Here is a 22,058-nt window from a genome sequence, read left to right as displayed (position 1 = left end):
GATACCTGACATTTTTGTGATTGAGATTTTAAATTTCATTACGGTGTTTAAGGTTAAATATAAAACTGTTTTTATAATAATACAAATATAACTTTTTGGGGAAAAAATTTTCATTGTATAAATATCATTGCTAACTTAAGATGCCTCTGACCAAAATGTTCTTGGAATTTTAGTACACCATAAATTATAATCACATCTGAAGAAGCAGTAATGTTCTTCTACCAATCAAAACATATTCTAGCAGCAAATTATGTTTTCTTTTATATATATATACAGAGTATTAGTAAAGATTACATATATAAAGTTAGCTCTATAATACATATTTTTTTCACCTTCTGCTTGTATTAAAGGAACATTTAAACCTTTAAAAATCATCTGTAAATTAAGTTTCCATAGTGACATTGAATTATTTTTATAGATATAACCTCCAAAATATGCATGCGTTTTTTTCAAACCTTGGAAATTTTCAATCAATGTATTCACAACCCAAGAAAGGTCAAATTCAACTTTTCAAATTTTCTACAAATGATAATTATTGGAATTTAACTTGAAATTAAATCAGTAGAATACCTTTCTTCAAAATCAAGATAGGAAATAAGTCATATGATGAAAACTCAAATACTATGAGTTCTTAGTTCAAGCTGCTTTGACAGAATATCACAGACTGGGTGGCTTAAACTGCTGTAATTTATTTCTGAAGGCTAGTAGGTCCAAGGCACCAGGACATCTGGTATCTGATGGGGGCATTTTTATTTCGCAGATGATAAATTTTGTGTTCACACTAATCCCATGGTGACTGTTACACTCTTATGAGTTAATTATCTCCAAAAGAACATATATCCTAATATTATTTCACTGAGGATTATGGCATCAACATTGGTATTTTGAGGTACACAAACATGCAGTCCATAATGGTAATTAAGATTGGATTTTGAAATTTCATTCTTGTTCCTTAGAAAACATCAATTTATGGGATGAACTTTTAAAAACGTTATTTATTTCCTTAAAATAGATTCTTTAATGCTGGAGTATATGATGCAATATCTAAATGTGTAAAACACCTAAAATAATCAAAATGCTAGTAAATTATTTGGCTAAAGTTGTTTTGTCAAAATACTCTGAAGAAAAAACATCCTGAATAAAAGGAAAATATGTTTTTTCCACAATTATTTTAGCTGAAATGTTTACACATTTCAATACAAAAATAAAATAAGCACTAGGCAACAATTATCATATTTTTTCATGGTTTTTCGGAGGTATTTTTCCTTCTGACTGAGGTCCATGTTCCTTTTAATAGCTCTTTGCTCTGCTTCACTCTGGGTGATCTGTCAGCTTTTGGTATCATGATGTTCCATTTTTAATTTCCTTTTTTTAGTATTTACAGCCAGAATCTAGGATGAGTTTATGTCTACCTGACATAAGTTTGACATAATTCAAATAAGAAATGAGGTATCTAATTATTTTCTTGGGTTTTTCTTGTATAGAGTGACCTCTGACTACCGAAATCAATTCTAATATGAATTCTAGTATTCCTTCTCAGATGAGTCATAAATTTTAAACTTGTTTCTGATAGTTTTTGGTAATCATACTTTACTCATTTGAGTTCTCCATATTAGATTACACTGATTTAGCTGTTCCATGTGTTTAGGAGACCAAGAAAACTAACATAGCTTGTACTAACAAGCTTCAATTTCTTTCATAGTACATGTTGGCATTGCGATGTTCTAAGGAAGTTGAAGTTTTTAAAATAATGACAAGTGAGTAAAATAGCTAAATTATCAATGTATAAGGGAATCCTCTAGGGGAACAGCAAATATAAATAAAAAAGTAAAGACAGAGGAAAGAAAAACAATCTAGTCCCGAAAGATAGATGAGTGAACTCCATATGTTAAGAAAATTACCCTATTTGAATGACAGAGATACTCTTTAAAAGATTAATATTAAATAGAAGCTCAGAGATTCTCTAGGACAATATAAACCAGATTAATATATATATTTTCAAATATATTCCTAGCAGATCAGAAGAGAAAGAAAAAGGCAATAACAATCCTTGATGAAATATTTGCTGAAAATTTCTCAAATTTGTGAAAACATTAATATCTAGACCCAAGAAGCACAGTGAACCCCACTATGGTCAACACAAAGAATCCACTTACAATCTTAAAATAATCAAATTGTTAAAAGAAAAAGAGAAAGAGAAAAGTTTGAATGCAAGCAAAGAGAACAGAATTAGTCAAACAGGAGTAACAATAAAATTAATGGATGACTTCTCATCAAGAATCATAAAAGTTAGAAGACAATGGGATGACTTATACAAAAGAAAAAAGAATAAAAATTGGTAACTAAGAAATCTACATTCTTCCATACTATCCTTCAAAATTAAGTCTGATTAAGTCAATTTTAGATGAAGAAATGGTAAGAGAATTATATTCCCCAAGCAATTAACTCTATAAGAAGTGTTAAAGGAAGTCTTTCAGTCTGAAAGGACATAGCACCTTAGCCACTCAGGTCTGCAAGTTGATGGAAGGGAGTTTTGGGAAAGTATTTTTAAGATTATAGGCAGATTCTACATTGTGATTGTTGTATTTAAGAAAATGCACACATTTTCAAAACATATTCAAAAAATTCCTTACTTAATATTTCATACTGTATAACTCATTCTTTGATAAATGCTACAATAAGAAAGGTCTTCAGTTGGGTGCAACAGGGCAGAATTCATGACTTGGTCTTACTGTGCAGTAAGAAAATAAGTTTTCTTAAATCATTGTCTACTCCATTATATTTCCTATACCTCCTGACAGAATTTATATTGGAGCAAGGAATATATTTAATAATGTCAATAAAAAGAGTCTAGTATAATTATAAATGATATACTAAAAAGTACTTGAATAAGTGACACTTCTTCTGGGTATGATAATTCAATTTAAAATCATTTTGACTAGGGGGTTTGACAATGATAATTTTGCAATCATCTTCTAGAGACATTGAAAGCATAGTTTTTCAGTTTGCTCCACTTCTGGATTTAAAAAAACAAAGTTTGGATAGAATTCTCATTTTTGTTTTAAAACAGAAAGCTAAAATATTTAGCTTTAAAACTTATTTTAAATTTGTAACAATCCTAGTAAAGCTAGAAGAATTGAAAAAGTTAAATTCTAAGATTTACATGTGGGATGGAGTAAGAAAAAGTAAAATTTGTTCTAGGCTTTAATGAATCCAAATTTGCATTGAGGTTAAAAACATTAATATAAAGAAAAAATAGAGGGACAATAAAGAAGAAATTTAAAAGGTGATATTAACAATTTTTAATCTGTTATAATTCAATGTTTTATATATCACCTGTGTTTAAAAAAAGGTTGAAGCATTTAAAGTGATATTAGACAGTAAAAGTTTTAAATGTTAATGGCATAATCAATATATGTTTTAAAAATCCAATTTCTTTAAAACTCTAATTTCTATTCATTAGTTCTATTTAGAAAAAAAATTTTGGGGATTGTTATTAGATTAGGCACTGAGTAAAAACAAATTATATTGACAGAATAGTGATAGTGAAAGAACTAATAGTAGTTGTTCTTCATGCACCAAAGTATTTTGGGGAAAACATAACATCTAAAACAAAGAGAATTTTTCTCTTTAACAAATAGTAACTAGTACAAATAAAACTTGGAAGCTGCCCTGCTTTTGTTCTCCTGTATTATACTAACCATTTTGGTTATACTGTGTTTCAGGATATAAAAGGGATCCACAAAGAGAAATATAAAGGTGCTAATGTTAGCACAGCTTGATTGATTTGCCTTCTTTTGAAGCTCACTCAATTACAGGACTCTGCAAATTTCCCATGATAAGTTCTTTAAGTTTGAGATCCTTTTCTGGAGAATTCGAAGGGGCAATGTCTGATAAAACTTTTAAAATTCATTCCTGCTTTTTACTAAATGACAAAGGCAACAATTATATACTTACTATTTCCACACATATCAAACCAGTGAATGGCAGCAAATAGACCAAACACACAAAATACAAACAATGTGCAGGAGTAAAACACCTAACCTAGAATTACAATTGTGTTCGGACACAGAAACTTTAAAAACCTTTTAGATGCTTGGACTGGGAGTGTCGCTCAGTAGTAGAGCCCTTGCATAGGATGCATGAGAACCTGGATTCATTCCCAGTATGACAAAACCAAAAAACACACAAACAAAAAAGTTTTATACATCAAAGTTCAAACAATTTCGTATAATGATAACAATAATATTTTACTTTGTTTTGTTTTAGTACTAAACACTGTGAAAGGTCATATGTATAATTAACTTCTTCAGTCTTTGGGTCTGGCCTGTGACTGACCATTTTCATAAATGCAGAACTGGGACACTGAGAGGTTAGATGGCATGCTCAAGTGACATAGACATTTCATTAGGCCAAAGTATATCAGAATTAAGATTGAGATAAATTGCCAAAGGATCATAGCTTATTCATTTTTAAAAAAGCATTTAAATACTACTACTACTAATAGATTAGTCTTATGTAGCAGCAATGATGATAAGAAATATTAATAAAATTATTGAGTGTTTGCACACTGAAACATTAAAGAAGTAATGAAAATTTTAATACAGAAATGCTACAAGAAAGCTAATTGTGAGAAAAATTAAAGTTCAATGCCCATATTAGTTCTTGTACACACATTTACTGTGGAACTGTTTAAAGTAACTTCTAATTCTTTCTCCTTATTGAGCTCTGGCCGTGAGAATTTGTGTTCAAAGAAAAAAAAATAATTTGGGTTAAAAAATGTTCACAGACAGAAACTAAGAATGATTATTTACTTGGACTGGATGCCCTCCAAATTGAAAATCAAAAGTATTTTATTAAGACTTGAAACTGCTTTGGATATTATATACAAAAAGCAACTTTTCTTGTTTTTTAAGATAAGCACATATTGTTTCCTGTCCTGACAACAAAATAAGCAAAGGTAAATATTTTTACTGATTATATATGAAAATGTATTGACTTTAGGTTAAGTTACAGATCAGTCAAAATATATAAAAGCAGTCAAAATATTCCCAAGGTAATTTTTCTTTGAGTTGTGATTGTGTTTAGTCATGGCTCTTCCTAGACTGAATTATGAGCAAAGTCAGAGAAAAAGGGAGCAAGACACAGAAAAGAAAAACAAAGAAATGGGGAGGGATTGGTTTTAAGTTGGAGAAAGAGGTGGGGATGGTCAAATGCTTTTAGATTCCATTTCTTTAGTGAAAGGTATATTTGTTCAGGTATGGAGATGGGGAGCAGAGACATGGAGGGACCATTGAGAAACTATTTTGAAAGTATAGAGAGTCTATTAACAAAGCCAGTTAAAACCAGGTAGGAAATCTTCTGAATTAGGAGTTTGGAAAAGAAATAGGTGTCTGGTGCATGCACAGGTTATTGTCAGATGGGGAGAACCAGCAATAATGTGCTCAAAACTTCACCAAGCTATGAAGATTCCATAGCATTTTTGTGTACAGCCTGGACTTAGCCACGTTAAATAGTAGTTTAGTGATTTGCTTAAATCCCACTGGTTCTAGTGAAATAGAAATTCAGCTTCCCTGCTTTTTGTTGAAAAAGGAAAAATATGAGGTGAAGGTGGCTCAGGTGGAAGAGTGCTCAAGATGAAGGACTTAAGTAGAAAAGAAGCCAGCTTTTCCAAGAGGCACCATGAAGGTAGAAGAGAAGTCTTTGGCCTGTTTCTCTTGAGGAAACCAGTGCACTTTCTGGAACATGGAATAGACCTGAGGGGAGACTGGAAGGTAGACTCCAGTGCAGGTGGCACTTTCTCTGAGTAAATTACAGGTACCAACTAACAGGACATAAACAATTAAATCATTTTTATTTTTATTATTATTATTATAGCTAGTTAAACCCCTTGAAAGTGTCATATGCAAGGGCCACTCCTACAAATTCCAATCTGTTAAAACAAGTTACTGAATCCTATGTGCCCAAAGCCTTGCCACCTATTTAGATAACCAATAAATATACAATAACTGCATTACTTAAATACTTTTTGAATTTTGGGCATTCAACACATGCCAAATAAAAACGAAGTTCTAAGCAAAATCTCACACTTGATATTCCATTTCATTGACTTTTTTATTAACAGTGTGGGGTCCTACTTATGTTAGGTGTTTTATATTTCTATTTTCTCATTAATATTTGGAGATATTAAAATTTCTTTTTAAAGATATTATACTATGTGATATATTGTCAAGAGACCACATCTAGTTTTACCTAATTTGAAATAATTGGTCAATTTTTTTCAAAGGAAATTACTAAAGAAGTCTTCTAAAAAGTGCCTGGGAAGGGGTACTGATCTTCACTTCCATTATTCTGCGTAGTGGCTAATTCTACATTTTTATTAGAACTAAATGTACTCTTTCCTACACCCTGCCTACAATACATGAGTCATTTTAAAGATCAGATTCTAAGATTCAAGCAAAAAATGATAATAAGACAAAATTTAATTTCACATGCAGAGCATTTGTGACAAGCTTGGATGGTTGCTTGACTGTTCCTTATATTATATTTTTTTTTTCTCAGGATCTCATGGCCTATTCTATGTCTCATAGGAAAAGAGAATGTGTCTCATGGTAAATTTGGTTTTTGGTGTTGAATGAAGGGAACCTTGATGTGAATGCTATCTATTGATGTGCTTATTTTCACATCAATCAAGTGTATCAGAAAAGTGGATTCAATTACATTATAATGAAAAATTTAAATTATTTCATTCCTCACTGTGGGTTGCCTGTTTCAACTGCCAATAACTAATAGTTCTACTTCATAGGGGGGATACTTGAATTATACAGTAGAATTCAATATCCCGCAAGTTCTGCACTCTAAATCTACCTCTAAACAGGATTTTAAGAAGACAAATTGGTTAAAACCCATCATGCATATTCTTAAAAATGGTCTAGTTTTCCATAATCTATTATGGCCATGAAGTCTATGACAGAGAGCTGGAAGTCATCCTTATACACCTTTTACAGGGAAGGTTATCTGATGTTTACATGGCATTATCCAACTTGATAGCCAACAACAAAATAAAATCTTCAGGCTATTCATAGTAATCTTATTAGTTGTTTGAAAGGTCAAGTCCAAGTTCTTAGACCTTCTTTTTGGTCTATCTCCTGACCCAGTTTTGGACATGACAAATGGTATTGGAACCCTGTGGGATTAAGCAGTGGCAGATATTCTCAGCTGTACACAGTGGCATATAGTGCCAGGAATGAGGAACTTAGATAGCTGCTTCCCCCTGTAGGAAGTTCTTATTTGATTGGATAGACATCTTTTATTATCAAATAAATATAATAATATAATCAATACACAAAGAGCATCTGCATTTCACTTCCAACACTTAAGATTGTGAGATGAAAGTCAGTTTGTACAGACATTGATTCCATCTTTTTGGGAGAAGTATTGAAAATTATACTCTAACTTGTGTTCCTGCTATCCAGTAATATGGTATCCAGTATCCATATTTTGATACTGAAGGAACTGTTGATATCCATGCTTCCAACTGAGTAAAAAAATAATAATGATTAAGCTGTGAAAAACTGCAACATGAAACAGTCCAAATATATACCATGTGGGATAGCACGAGGGAGACAGTTGAAGCAATTTTATTTTTGGCACTTTAATTATCTTCATTATCTGTGTTCTCTGCTGGCTTACATAGTCTTTGTTTCAATGACTGATTGATTTCATCTGCCCTAGTAACTCCCTGAGATCTCAGATAAGGATCTGAGGCTGTGATCCTGATTGAAGGGAAGCCTTAATTTCTAGATACCATTCATCTAGGTGTCTCTAGTCCAGAATAATTCTTGTTATATTCATCGTGTGTACAGAACTGATTACTGTCTGGAGCATTTTCTTACTCACTGGTTATTAGAAACTTTATTATACCTTATGATATCCTACTTAGGAGAATTCTTCAAAACTGACAAGACAAATTTTTAATAAAGCAAACAATTGTAAAACTACTTCCTCTTTCTGGGAAAAGACTTGTCATTCTGAAATGTTGAATTAATCCCACAGTGATCAATAGAGGAGAAAAAGAAATAAGTTTCAAAAAGGAATTCAAAGTAAATCAGAGAGTCTCTAGGAGTTTACATGTTTTCCTTTATCCTGCTGAAAATTTTTATTGATTCATATTAATTATGTAGAATGATAGATTTCATTGTGGCATATTTATACATACATAAAAAAATAATTTGAGCTGGACTCGACATTCGGCCCACAGTAATGTGGTATGTTCAGGGGTGTCTGGAGGGAGCTCTCTGCCCTAGCCTCCAGAGTTGCTTTTCGGAGAATCCATCACCCAGTCTTTTTGGTTTTTTTTTTTCATCAGGGTGGATGGGGAACATCATTGGCTGACAAACTGGTAAGAAAACGTGATGTTCTGAATCGTGGGTTTTCAGGTTACAATACCAGGTGGGCCAAAATTATTCTTCCAAGACTAATCAGGAAAGGGAACAAATTGGACAACCCAGTAGCAGTTACAATTTTCTTTGGCACCAATGACAGTGCACTAAAAGATAAGAATCCCAAGGAGCACATTCCCCTGGAAGAGTATTTCCCCTGGAAGAGTATGTTTCAAACTTAAAAAGCATGGTTCAGTACCTGAAGTCGGTGGATGTCCCTGAGCATCAAGTCATACTCATCACGCCACCTCCACTTTGTGAAACAGCCTGGGAAAAGGAGTGTATCATGCAAGGCTGCAAATTAAATCGCTTGAACTCTGTTGTTGGTGAATATGCCAGTGTGTTTACAAGTTGCCCAAGACTGTGGCTGATGTCCGTGACCTATGGACCATGATACAGAAAGACAGTAAGACTTCTCATCGTACTTAGCCTCTGATTGACTTCATCTATCACCAAAGGAAAATGAATTTTTGTTTTTACACCTCTGGCCTCTGATAGAGAAGAAGGTCTCTTCTCTGCCTTTGCTGCTTCCTTACTGGAAGGATGTAGAAGAAGCCCAACCTGAACTAAGGCTACTGGGAGATGGAGACCATTAGTCAATTCTAGGAAATTCAAGTCTGGTTGTTAATTTATAGATTGAAGTTGGTGATAACACATAAATTCCAAGACAATTAAGTGCAGAATATTTTTTTCTCAAGCTTAAAATTCTTCTTCACTATGCTGGATCAAAACACCAATTTTTGCCACTAATGTTTATAATAAAAGTTTTGAGATTCTTCCAGGAAAAAAAAAATTTGATTAATTATATTCCACCAAATCTCTTCCTCTCTCCTCTCTTCCCTCCTCTTGATCCCCTTCCTTTATTCCACTGGTCTGTCATCTAATTCTATAAATTCTCTCTATCATTTTATTCCTTTTAGCTTCCAACATATGAGAGAAAGCATTCAATACTCTTTTGAGTCTGATTTATTTTGCTCAAAATTATGGTTTCCAATTCCATTAATTTTCTGAAAACAACATAAATGTATCCTTTATGGTTAAATAATAATTCATTGTGTAGATATATACATACAGGTATATGTATACATATGATATAATATACCATGTACATATATTATATGTGTAAATAACGGTTTTCTGTTGACACACATGTAGGCTGATTCATAACATGGCTATTGTGAATTCTGATGTGACAATGTACTCATGGGTTTTTCAAATATCTTAACTTTAATTCTATTTGATAAACACCAAGGAGTGGCACAGTTGGATCATATGGTGGCTCTACTTTTGGCTTTTGCAGGAACCTCCTTGCTGATTTCCATAGTGGTTGTACTAATTTGTATTCCCACCAATAGTACACATGAATGAGTTCCTTTCTTTGCATCCTCTCCAGGATTTATTTTTACTTATATTCTTGATATTTGCCATTCTAACTGGAGTGAGATGAAATCTTAGCATAGTTTTGATTTGCATTTCCATGATGGCTAAAAGTCTTGAAAAATTTTTCAAATAATTATTGGTCACTTGTACTTCTTTAGAGATATGATTGTTCAGTTCATTTGCCTATTTATTGTTTGAGTTAATGTTTTTTTTAATATTGAGTTTTTTGAGTTCTTTATATATTCTGGATATTAGTCCTCTGTTGGGTGAACAAAATTTTTCTCAAAGTCTTTCAGTTGTCTCTTTACTTTGTTAATTATTTCTTTTGCTATGTAGAAGCTTTTAAATTTGATGCTATTGCATATGTTGCATATTGCATATGTTGATCATTTTCTGAGTTACAGGACCTTATTCAGGAAGTCTTTATAGCTATATGTTGAAGTATTTCTCCTATTTTTTCCTTCTTACAGTTGTTTCTGGTTTTAGGGTAGGTATTTGATCCATTTTGAGTTGATTTTTTTTTGTACAGGGTGAGAGAGGGTATTCTAGTTTCATTCTTCTACATATCAGTAACTACTTTTCCCAGCTACTAAAATAGCTATTCTTTTTCTAATTTTTTTTTGGCACCTTTGTCAAAATCAGATGAGTATAGTTCTGTTGGTTTGTCTCTGTGTCTTCTATTCTGTTCTTAGTTTGCAAGTCAGCTTTTATAACAGTAATGAGTTACTATGGCTTTGTAGTAAAATTTAAAATAACCCGAGTCCTGTGACACATGCCTGTAATTCCAGAGGCTCAGGAGGCTGAGACAAGAGGATTGCGAGTTCAAAGCCAACCTCAGCAACAGAGAGGCACTAAGCAACTCAGTAAGGCCTTCTCCATAAATAAAATACAAAATAGGGCTGGGGATATGGCTCAGTAGACAAGTGCACGTGAGTTTGATCCCTGGTGCCCTCCGAAAAACAAACAAAATTTGAAATCATGTATTTTGATGCCTCTAGCATTGCTCTTTTTTTGGCTCAGGATTGTTTTGACTATTCTGTTTCTTGTTTGTTTGTTTTTCCATATAATTTCTAGTATTTTTTTCTAGTTTTATGAAGAACATCATTAGTGTTTTATGAAAACTGCATTAAATCTGTTGGTGGCTTCTTTGAATAAAATTTTGACATATCAGGGGCAGTGTAGATTTTATTATAATCTTTTTCAAGCTCTTAATTCTATTGTACTCCTTATCTCAAATAATCATTTGATGCAATGAGTGGGTGTGATGGTAATTTACATTTTTTTTTTTATCATGGACAAATCTCCAACTAACTTGGGCTGTTGCTGAGTCCCTTCTCTGAGCATAATCCCGGAGATATTGCAGAAATGTAAGTGGATCTAAAAAAGCCTGCAATCTATGGTAAAAACTGAATCAAGACATATTTGTGGAAGTGAAAGTGGTTGATTATAATGCAAGGAGGGAATAAAGAGAGCTGTATCCCTAGGGAAAGCAAGAGGAAAAAGCAGGACATTTTACTTTTTCCCTGTTGTTCATTCAACACTGGCAAGTTAGCACCTGGCAGAGGGCCAAAGGGCTAAATGTTCTACTGTATCTTACTCCACTATAAAGATTATGTCTTTAAAATACAGAAGGACAACTGTTGGAAGAGAATAAAGAGAAGTGAAGAACAGTTACTTGAGTGTATGTCACCCAAGAGAAAAGTGTAGAAAATGGGAAGTCCAGCCTATAATTTATATCAGAGGCTACCCTGAGGCTTGCCTTTCGTACCTGAGATTATCTTGTAAAATTAAACAAAATGAATGGAACTTAGAAAAATCTAAATAGGCATAATAACCATTCTCAAAGACATAAAAAAAAAGGATAAAGGAAACACAAAGCAGGACAAGAAGTTATTAAAATAATCATCTTTAAATATCACATACAAAATCTGAAATAGATAAGTCAAAAGAGGAACTGATTAACAATATAGTTCAACAGGAAAATGGGTTAGTGAAGACGCAGATGAATTGAGGAAATTTTACAGAGGGCACCAGGAGGAGGTCACCAACTGGAAAATGTAAAATTAATTTTTTTTTTTTTTAAACATGGAGGTTTCAAGTACAAATGTCAACAAACCGAAGAGGGAGGAAATAGAGAATATATGGAGGAAAAGGCCTATGTGTTTAAAATTTTCCCAAGTTAATAAAGTCTATAAGCTATGAGAGATTTTTAAACAAATCATGTTCAAAAGAACCCCCAAATATTCACATCTAAATTCAAACACTTATAAACATCAAAACCAAAGAATTATGACAAAGGTCCCAAGAAAATGTGTATATACATATGTATGAGGGAATTAGCATCACAATTGCAAGAAGAGTATAAGGAAAAACAGGATAAGGCTTCCAGAGATTTTTAAGAAAATTTTCAAATGTGCAATGATATCCCCCAGGATATCATATAAGTGAAAGACTGAGGTAAAGATTTTAATTCATAGGAAAAGTTAAATGTGTTATTCCATAAAGAATGTCTTGAAAAGAATATGAGAGAGTTCGAGAGCTTGGGAGGTGGGGGACCATCTCGGAAGATATTACTAGGCATTGCAAAGAATGGCAAAGTAATGACTCATGCATCTTACTTCTTTCATATTAACAGTGATCACTTTCCTTCCCCTGACTCACAGAAATTGTGACAATCTGGAATAAAAACTCTAGAATGACTACCATATGTGGGTGGGTGAGTGGTGAATACAAGACCAGAGGTCAGTGGTTGAGATTCTCATGGTCTAGTAGATAACTTAAACTATAAGCTTAAAACTTTGACAAAGAAAAATAACTAGACATATGGACCTTAAGTAGATACATTTAGTCATTTGAAAAATAAAAATTTGTTTATGTACTTCCAGTTAAACATGACAGGTTGACGAAATATTTGTCTTCTACTCCCCCTCAAAATTATACAAAATTAACTCTTCATGAGTGTCAATGGTATAATTGCACAGCAATAAAATAAAATAAAATACAAAAAATAACAGGAGGAACACTGGTGATTTGGGAGGATGAAAGTGAATGGAAAAGTGATCACTGACTTGAAGCTGAGAATGCTAAATCCCTAGTCTAGTAAAAAGGGGAAGTCAAAAAGAAGAGAGATTATTTGCATGTCCTGCCCTCTGTGATCAGAATTCTATGCCCTGAGGAGTAGGCACTGGAGACAGGTTGGGCTGAAAAGTACAATATGTTCAGACTACCTTCTTGATCCGAAACAGCTAAGGGCCTACTATCCTCCCATCATGGAAAGCCAAAGTTTTATACTCTGGGGAAATTGAAAACCTGATTTTGCACTCAAAAACTCAGGCATAATAAAATGCAATGGATAAGTTTCTCTATTGGTAGAGGAATTAAATAATATCTATATATTTTTCTTACTGTATAGCAAATAATAGAGTTGTGAAATCCTCCTACTCACTCTCCAGAAGTTAACAACCATACCGGTGGCTTTAGGTTAGAGACTGGAAGATTCTTCCACAAAGTGCAGTGAGTGCAGTTTGTGGAGTTTGTGATCTCCTGAAGGACCTGGCAAGAACAACTCTGTCACAGTCCGCTGATGTACCCTTACTACCTCTGCCATTCCAGGTTAGAAAAACCACACCTTTTACTCAAACATTTTACTCTTAAATACAAATAAATACCCATGTACTTGTAGATATTTCAAATGACTTCTCATATCAAAGAAACAGAGCAAAACAAGTTCAAAACATTGAGAAAGAAAATATAATTTTCAAATAATATCCTTAAAAATATCAAAAGGTACTATATATATAAATCAAAAATAGAATGATAGACAAAGGAATATTAACAAAGCAAGAAGAAGTTCCTGGAATCAAAATCATGACAGCAGAAGAAAAAGGTATGAAGAATACATATATAGCTGAAGAAATCCAAAGAGTAGGCCAAAAAAGATAAAGAAATGAAAAAGAATACTGAAAAGGCAGGAATTTGAATCTAGGTAGCTGTATATCTGACAAATTATCAAGAAAAAAAAAAGAAAAGAAAATGGATAGAAGAAAATAATCATACTATACTAAAGTTCTTTATTTACATGAATATATCCTATCAATATTACTCCAACAAAGCAACTGAAAATGGTAAATGACGGGAATTAAATTTCAACAAAGCTGTTATAAAAAGTTTAAAATGCTAGATAAAATGTGTGAAAACATTTTTAAAAATATTTTAAAATACATAACTAAATGGAGAAAGAAAGCAAACTCCTCAGAGAACCAGGATAAGCCAGGAGCATCCAAAAAATGTTAAACCCATGGCTGCCCTGAAGACATCTGCATAAGCACTTCAGTTTTAAAGGTTCCATTGAACAAAAGAACCAAGACCTAGTGTCCTGTGAAAGATAAAGAATCGGAATAATAACCCATATAAACACCTCTGAAAGTCTAAACTCTCAGTGTTAAAGAAAAACAATCCACTCTTTAAAGGGAGAACATGTTTAGCAAATTTTTCACAGTTTGCCATTTGTTTGTGGAATGAAAGTCACTCCTGAGAATTCATACCTATAAGCTGCCCTCAAGTAAGACTGGCGTTTAAATTCTTTCTACATAGGTGGTATCAAAAACATCCAACCTGGGAAATTAATTTAGCAAGGCCACAGGTTTCAAACACCTTGAACAACCATAGATCCTCTCTAGAGTATTGCACCTCTACACTCAGGCTCATAGAATTTTCTCAGATAAAAAACTATTGCACAGGCACATACAATGTTTTCTTAACTCACAAAATACTAAAATAAAGTAGCAATCTACCAACTTTATGTGAAGAGCTAATCAACTTCTAATTGTTTACCTGATATTTACCGCCTTCTTTTAAAGGTTTAATACATATTTATACATTTTTTTAGATTAGGCTTTTATGTTATTATAATTCAAGGGAGAGTAGGTTTTAAGTTTATTTGGTCATGTACAGAAAAGCAAACACAACACTGTGCCTGTGGTTAGCAGTACTGATGTGAACATGTAAAAATGTGTTAAGATATGAATAGAATACAAAAATAGAAACTGAAGTAGCAAACACAGTAAAACCAAACAATGACAGACAAACACATGCACATTCTCTAGTCCCAACCTCATAATATGGTGTAAGGAATTTTTAAAATTAATTTTAAACTTCAGTGTTCTTGAGTGTTGGTGATTGTGACTATATATGTGATCTATGTTTAGCTGCGAGGATTATATTCACAATCAGAGTTTAGCTTTTTTATTTTCAACTGAAGTTAATGACTATCTCATCTTCTTTGAGCTTTTTTATTTTGATGATTTTTTCTTTAATTTGCCACCAGAGGTGCAAATTTCCCTTTTGGTAGTAAAGTGCTTTGGGTCTTATATCTACCCATGTTTCTGGAAGACTCTTCTGCCCTAGTGCCCATCTCTGTAATCTTTTCTTCCTAGCTCTGTTACCCAATTACAGGCCTACTCTGCACTATTTTGTAGTAGTAGTAGTTGTTGTTTTGTTTTTGCCAGGTGCCCTGTACCACTGAGTTTCATTCCCAGCCATGTTATTTTTTTATTTTAAGACAGGGTCTCACTAAGTTGCTCAGGCTGGCCTGGAACTTTGGAGCAGGACAATGGGAGTTTCTGGGATTGCAAGTGTGTGCCCCCATGTCCTGGTCCTGGACCTCACTTTTAGCAACATATTGAACCTCTTATGATAACCTCCTGATGCAGAAAGTTCCCACGACCTTTGAGTCCCCTGTTATCTCTTTCTTTATTATTTTATTTATTTATTCTGTTTGGTTAGTGAATCCTCTAGTTTCATGCTAAGAAAAGGTAGGCATTGGATTAATTTTTTGTAATGCGTGGTTGTTTGAAAATGTCTTTATTCTAGGAAATTATTCAGAAGGAAAGGTGGGATGATGAATCTGTATGAAAATATGCTGGTTTGTATCTGTAAGTAAGAAACCCATTGGGCTGGGGTTGTGGCTCAGAGGAAGAACGCTTGCGTGGCGTGTGTGGGTTCTATTTTCAGCACCACATAAAGTAAAATAAAGACATTATGTCCACCTATAACAAAAAAATAAATATTAAAATAAACTCATGTGGTGGAGATGGATATGAGAAATGCTGTGGCCTGGGACATTATGTATGGTTCAGGTGATATACAACATACATGTATCAAAGACATATCTGAGTTCATTGATTCTGCAGATGCAATGTGTTTTAGAATTATTTGCTACTGATTATACATTTTAAATACTTTCTTTTGAGTGTGGACACATTTGGAATGCTGTGCTATCATTAAGGTATAAGTTCTAATGTATTAAATAAAAGATGACACTTTCTTCTTAATATCACCCCAAGGATGAGGGCAACTTGGGGTTTTCACAGTTGTAAAAAGCAATGGAACTGTTTTCAAAAAAAATTTTGGTTAGAGAAAAACTGAGATAAGTTGGATTGGACTCACTATCACAGAGAAGTTTCAGGGTGGTATGACAGTGAAAACAGCACATGTGAAATATTTAATTGTGAAAAATATTCAGCTATAAAAAACATATTTTGCATATTTATGGGTAAAGATCCAAGAGAAACTTTTCCTAGTCTCAAGAATTTTTATAAATTTTAAGAAAAAAAAGGGTTGTTCACAAATAATTGTAGTAGATAGTAAAGGTTGATCAGGACCATACTAAAGAGACAAATTAGTATTTGATAATTAGGGTTCTTCTTATAGTAGAAAGGTTTCATGGTTAGGGCCATAGTGAATGAGTTAAATGCTGTAAGCCCAAATTAAAGTCCAATTATCTAACATCTGGTTAAGTATTTATCAAGATTCACCATATTTCAAAACCACAGAGAATGTTCTGACAACTTGAAATAGATGAAATAGTAATAGGCAGGGTTAAATCTCAGGGTTATTTTTGTTATTTGATATTTACTGACTTTGCTGACAATCTTCTGTATAAAACATCATTGATAAGATTCATCTTTACATATATAGGTCATATTCTTAGCTGACATAATGCAATATAATCATTAGCAAATTGTTATAGTGATTATGGTCATCGCAAATTGTACAATAATCTATAACTTATAACTTTAACCTTACAGTTGTAATTTTTAAATATAAAATAATTAATTTAAAATATCATTAGAAAATATAAATGTTACATATAAATATATTTGACTTGCATATCTACAAAAGAGAATATTTTATCCCTTGCTAATGTTTCATTTTTATTAAGTCATTTCTGCTCAAAACTCCAGTTCAGATGATGAAGCTGGTGAATGTTGAGTTATTCTGGAATAAGGCTAAAAGTATGTTATTCTTTACAGTCTCTTTTTTGTTACCTGGAAGAGTTTATGAATCAAGCTGCAACAGTAATTCTCAAGATGAAACTTGCCTTTCAAAGTCATGTGTGTGAGAGGCTTGTAAGGATGGCACTTGAGCACTTGAGCTGATTGCATTCCAAATGAGCACAGGACCAGGATGGCAAGTTGCTCCTTGGTGCTTTCCAACTCACAACTAGCTTTCATTTCCAAATGATATTTCATAGGTCATTGAATTCTCACTTACAGTAATTTTATACTTGGGGAAATTTGAAGGCTCTGATTATAGGAAAAAACATTCTTACAGCATCTAATCCATGCAAACTTCTCTCTGGTCTGTCAAACTTACAGGGATACAATACATCTGTTACGCTTTGCCAAGGTATTTCTTTTCTTTTCTTTTTTTTTTTTTTCACCACTTTCCGTTTTTTTCCTTTTTTTCTATGTTACTGGCCCCTGGATTTCTGTATGTGATTTTATATTATTCTTCTGGATTTGATTTGTATTCAATTCAGGACTGACAAAAAGAACAGGGACTCTGAATACAGGGATATGTGGATTCAAGTCTCAGAGCTGTTATTTACAAGCAGTGTTCATCAGGCAATTTACTGTGACTTACTATTCTTTTTCTGAAAAATTAGGACAAGATATCATGAGGTTGTTGATAATTAGGTGAAAAGCCTCATACAAAGGGTCACACAGTGTCTAAGAGGCGCTGGATGATTTCTTTCCCGTCTGTGAAGAACAATACCCTTTCAACAGGCAGAAGTGTCCCAAGTAGTTTGTGCTAAGGGCATCATCTTTGGTGACATGTTAGATACTTCCTCCCTAGTAAGTTCCTTTTTAAGTATATTTGAGGTTACATCTGATCTGATCAGAGTAATAATCAAATTTCTGTGTTCTTTGGACCTGTTCCAAACCTTCACATTTTCCCTTCATTATTGGTTTCTATCTTTGATATTTTAATTATTTGGGTTATTAATTCTAGCATTTTACATAAAATCACTTTGTTTTTTAATTACACTAACTCTTATGCTAAAGTAAGCATGAATTATTGAGTCACACCTTAAGAAATTACTATTATTACAATGTATTGGATCTACAAAAATGGAAAGTTTAATTCAAATTTGAAAATTTTTTTAAAACAAAAATACTTGAAAAGTTTTACAAGTGTAGATTTTTTATTATGATCTGATTTACAGTAATCATTTATTCCTCGTACAATGTGTACATATATATGACACAACCAGAGGTAAAATATGAATAAAATTTCTTAAAAGACAATGAATACCACAGAATTTACAAGTAAACTTTGGAAGGGGGAAGAAAAGTATATTTTATGAGCATTAGAAGTTGCATTATTATTTGTAACACTTCCTATAATTTATACAATTAATTTGAGATGCTTCTCCTTGCAGATATTAGTGGATTTTAAGGCAACTTTTATGAAAAAATAGGGGTTTTAATAACATGCTTGGCATTTCTCCTTAACAGTCACATCATTAACAGAGAACTTGAAATTCAAACTCTGAAAAACCTGAACAATTTGCAGGTCCAAAAATAGCGGCATTGAGGGAGTTCATCAGTGCATTGTGCATCTTTACTTCAGCTAAGAAAATCATCATTTCAGATAAAAATAATTCTCTCCTTAAAACATATCCACATATTTTCAACAATTTCTCAGCAAATTATCATTTCAGTTCCTTATATAACACGATCATGCTACTGGCTAAGATAATGACAGTCAATTTCCCACTTACATCTTTTTAATTGTATTCATTTTCCTTATAATGTCTAATCCTACTCAGTGTGAACTATGCAAGAAAATTCCTGGATTAATGTCTTAATGACAGTATTAGTTAATGTTGCTAGGTAGATGATTCTTCAGGTTTAACTATTCTTTCTTTCTTTTTTTTTTTTTAACACTCTGTGAAGAATAAAATGGGCAAGCTTTTAAATAGATGGTCTAGTTTTCTGTAGTCCTAATTCCAGGAAGTGGACTACTTAAGCATCAGGGATGGAAGCTGTCCATGAACTCAAGAATATAGATTTCCTCTCACCAAAGTTACTGCTGTTCTGAGCTGTGCTGAACTTTCTTCCTGTCCACTGAAGAGTCTGATGTTGAGAATTTCATGAAGATCCACTTTCTGGGCTCCAGATTAATTTTGTTAGTCCTCTTCATCAAGACACCAAAATACGTCTATATTTTACATACAGGTTTTCTTTTATGCTCACAACTTTTCTTCCATTATCATTATCAGTGGCTTTCAGAATGTGTTTATCAATGCAGTGCTGGTATATATTAAAACCAATTTCCTAAAAATATGCATATATATTTAAAGACATATTTACTATGGATATATTGATATACAGAATGTTTAGAATACATGGTAAACATAATATATAATGTATAAAATTATTTATTATAAATTCTATGAAACTAATTGATTCTCATGGAATGAATTTATTTATGCTGAACTTTTATCCATAGCCAAGTTATGATTGTGACTAACAGATAAATGCCATTCAGATATAAAAATTGATATTTTTATTTATACTAAAAAGATAAAAATAACAAAGATGTGCTTTAAATTTTCACTCATTGTTTCTGATTAAGAGATTTCTTCATTAACTTGAAAATTCATTTTTAAATATTGGGAAATATTTTCACTCTTTTTTTTTCACTGTTCATAATGTAACAGTGATAGCTATGACATCCTTTTAAGTTTAGTCAGCATTCTTAACATTTGTTCCATCAATTCTAGACAAGCAACAAAAAATGAAGTTATGGTCTGTAGAGTTTGCGATTTTCCATGCTGCAAATATTTCCACAATAGCCAGTGAGTCATCCACTTATCTTAGACTTGGAAAACGATACACAGTTGGCATGATGTAATGTAGGTATAATAGATGAGCATCAATTCAAGATTATACAGAATAGTAAGACATATTAAAATAACTTAGAAGTGATAATATTTAAATATATACAACTTTTGTTTAAAATGTTTTATTTAATTGTAAGTGTTGAATTTTTATATCCATCTTCACTAATTGCACCTTGACTGTTCACATTCAAGGTGTTCTAGTCAGAGGCAAATATCTTCATTATTTTATAGTAAATAATAAAGCCATCAGATGTCTTTTCCCTCCAACCCTTGTCCCAGATTTTACCCTGGGTGATGTGATAATAGGCAGGTCAAATATTCTATACAAGTAACTGGATACTCCATAGGACAAGAATTTTCAATGGATTTTCTCCATTTTTTTTTTAATAAGAGAAAGAATAAGGGGAAAAATACTCCTTTAAACAGTATAAAAGGATCTTAGTTTCTTCCATCCTGGGTGTTTTCAACCTCTTTCAACTTCTGTAGTTTAAATACATCTTTTCTAGGGCTAGACAAATTCCAAGTGGCTGTATTTTATGACTATTCTAATCCATTTTGTGCTGCTATAGCAGAAAGCTAAACCTGAAGCAGGATAATTTATAATGAAAATAATTTCGTATTTAAATTTTTTTTGGTACAAGTCTGGGACCTGGGAAGTCTAATATTGAGGCACCAGTGGATTTGTTCTGTGATGAGGGCCTGGTATCTGCTCCTAAGATGGAATCTTGAAAACAGCATATTTTATGTTCTCACTTGACACAAGAGTGAAATGGAAAAGAGCAATCACTCAATCCTACCTGCCCCCCACCTTTTAAAAGGCATTAAACCTGGTCATGAGCATTTATACAATAATAATCTTAAATCTTCTCCCAATACTGTTATGATGGGAATGACAGTGTAGTTATTTAATTCAATGTTCAGCATGAATTTTTGAGAGGACAGTCAAACCATAGGAAATTGTCCCAAATCTAGTTTTTCCAAAAGTTTGACTTTAATACTAGAGTGATTGCACCCTAGTGTTTCTACCACTTTGCTAACTTACTAAAGGGCCTATTCTGAGCTGCAACTCTATGGTTTTCTTAAGGAGATAAGAGAAGTTTTATTACCCTTATTGATCAGAGAGATCAACTAGACAGACGACTAAAAATCTAATTCTCAACATGTAAGAATGACTTTAGGAAGCCAGAGTGTTTTACTGACATAATTAGAACCTCAGTGATATTTTATTTTCCCAGAGTGAGCTTAGATTATTTAATTTTTTAATAATAACTGAGTATAACAGACAATTAGTGAAATTCCTAAAAATTTAACAATCGTCTCTCATGAGCCAGTATCATGAATCAAGCTCACCACTTAGCAATTGTTAATATATTGGCCACACAATATTTCTAGTAGACAAGGATTTTTTGCCCATGGAATTCCCTCATATTATCACAAGTCTATTTGTGATAAAATAGCTTCTAGTAGACCAAATCAGAGTCTGAGGTTAACATCTTGAAATGTTCAGTAATTGTTACCTAGGACACAACTAAACAAAGCTGAATATTTGGTGTTGCTTCCCTCCCTGGAAAAAATAAGATTCCAGGAACTAAGGGATGTAAGTCAGGGACTTCTTTCACTGTTACACTTAATGAACTTCTTGTAGGTGTTTTGCTTCTTTTGCCTATCCTTGACTCAATAGATTTGGAAGTCCTAATGCCCAAAGCTACAGAGTCAAGATTCCCTCAAACTAGAAAATGACACTGTATTTCAATGTATTTCAACCAGTGTTTTTAACTTCTAATACTAATAATCCAACAGCCAGGAAAAGTTTGTGCTATTGTCTGGGATGGTTGATTCAAATTATCAAGGAAAACTTCTATTGCTGCTATGCAGTGAGGAAGGGGTAGAATATGGTGAGTTGAATAATATCCTCCAAAGATAGTTACACCCTAATTAATAGAATATGTGAATGTTTCCTTATATGACAAAAGGAATACTGCAGATGAAATCAAAGGATACTCAGATGGGGAGATTATCCTGGATTATCGTAGTGTGCCCAATGA

General features: G+C 32.8%; 1 pseudogene; it reads left to right on the top strand.

Annotated features, from left to right (window-relative positions):
* Positions 1-8,628: 8,628 nt before the first annotated feature.
* On the top strand, positions 8,629-9,037 carry LOC143382303 (isoamyl acetate-hydrolyzing esterase 1 homolog pseudogene; annotated as a pseudogene).
* Positions 9,038-22,058: the final 13,021 nt, after the last annotated feature.

The sequence above is a fragment of the Callospermophilus lateralis genome, chromosome 16, assembly GCF_048772815.1.
Source record: "Callospermophilus lateralis isolate mCalLat2 chromosome 16, mCalLat2.hap1, whole genome shotgun sequence".
Lineage (NCBI taxonomy): Eukaryota > Metazoa > Chordata > Mammalia > Rodentia > Sciuridae > Callospermophilus > Callospermophilus lateralis.
This window is presented reverse-complemented; position numbering and strand designations above follow the sequence as displayed.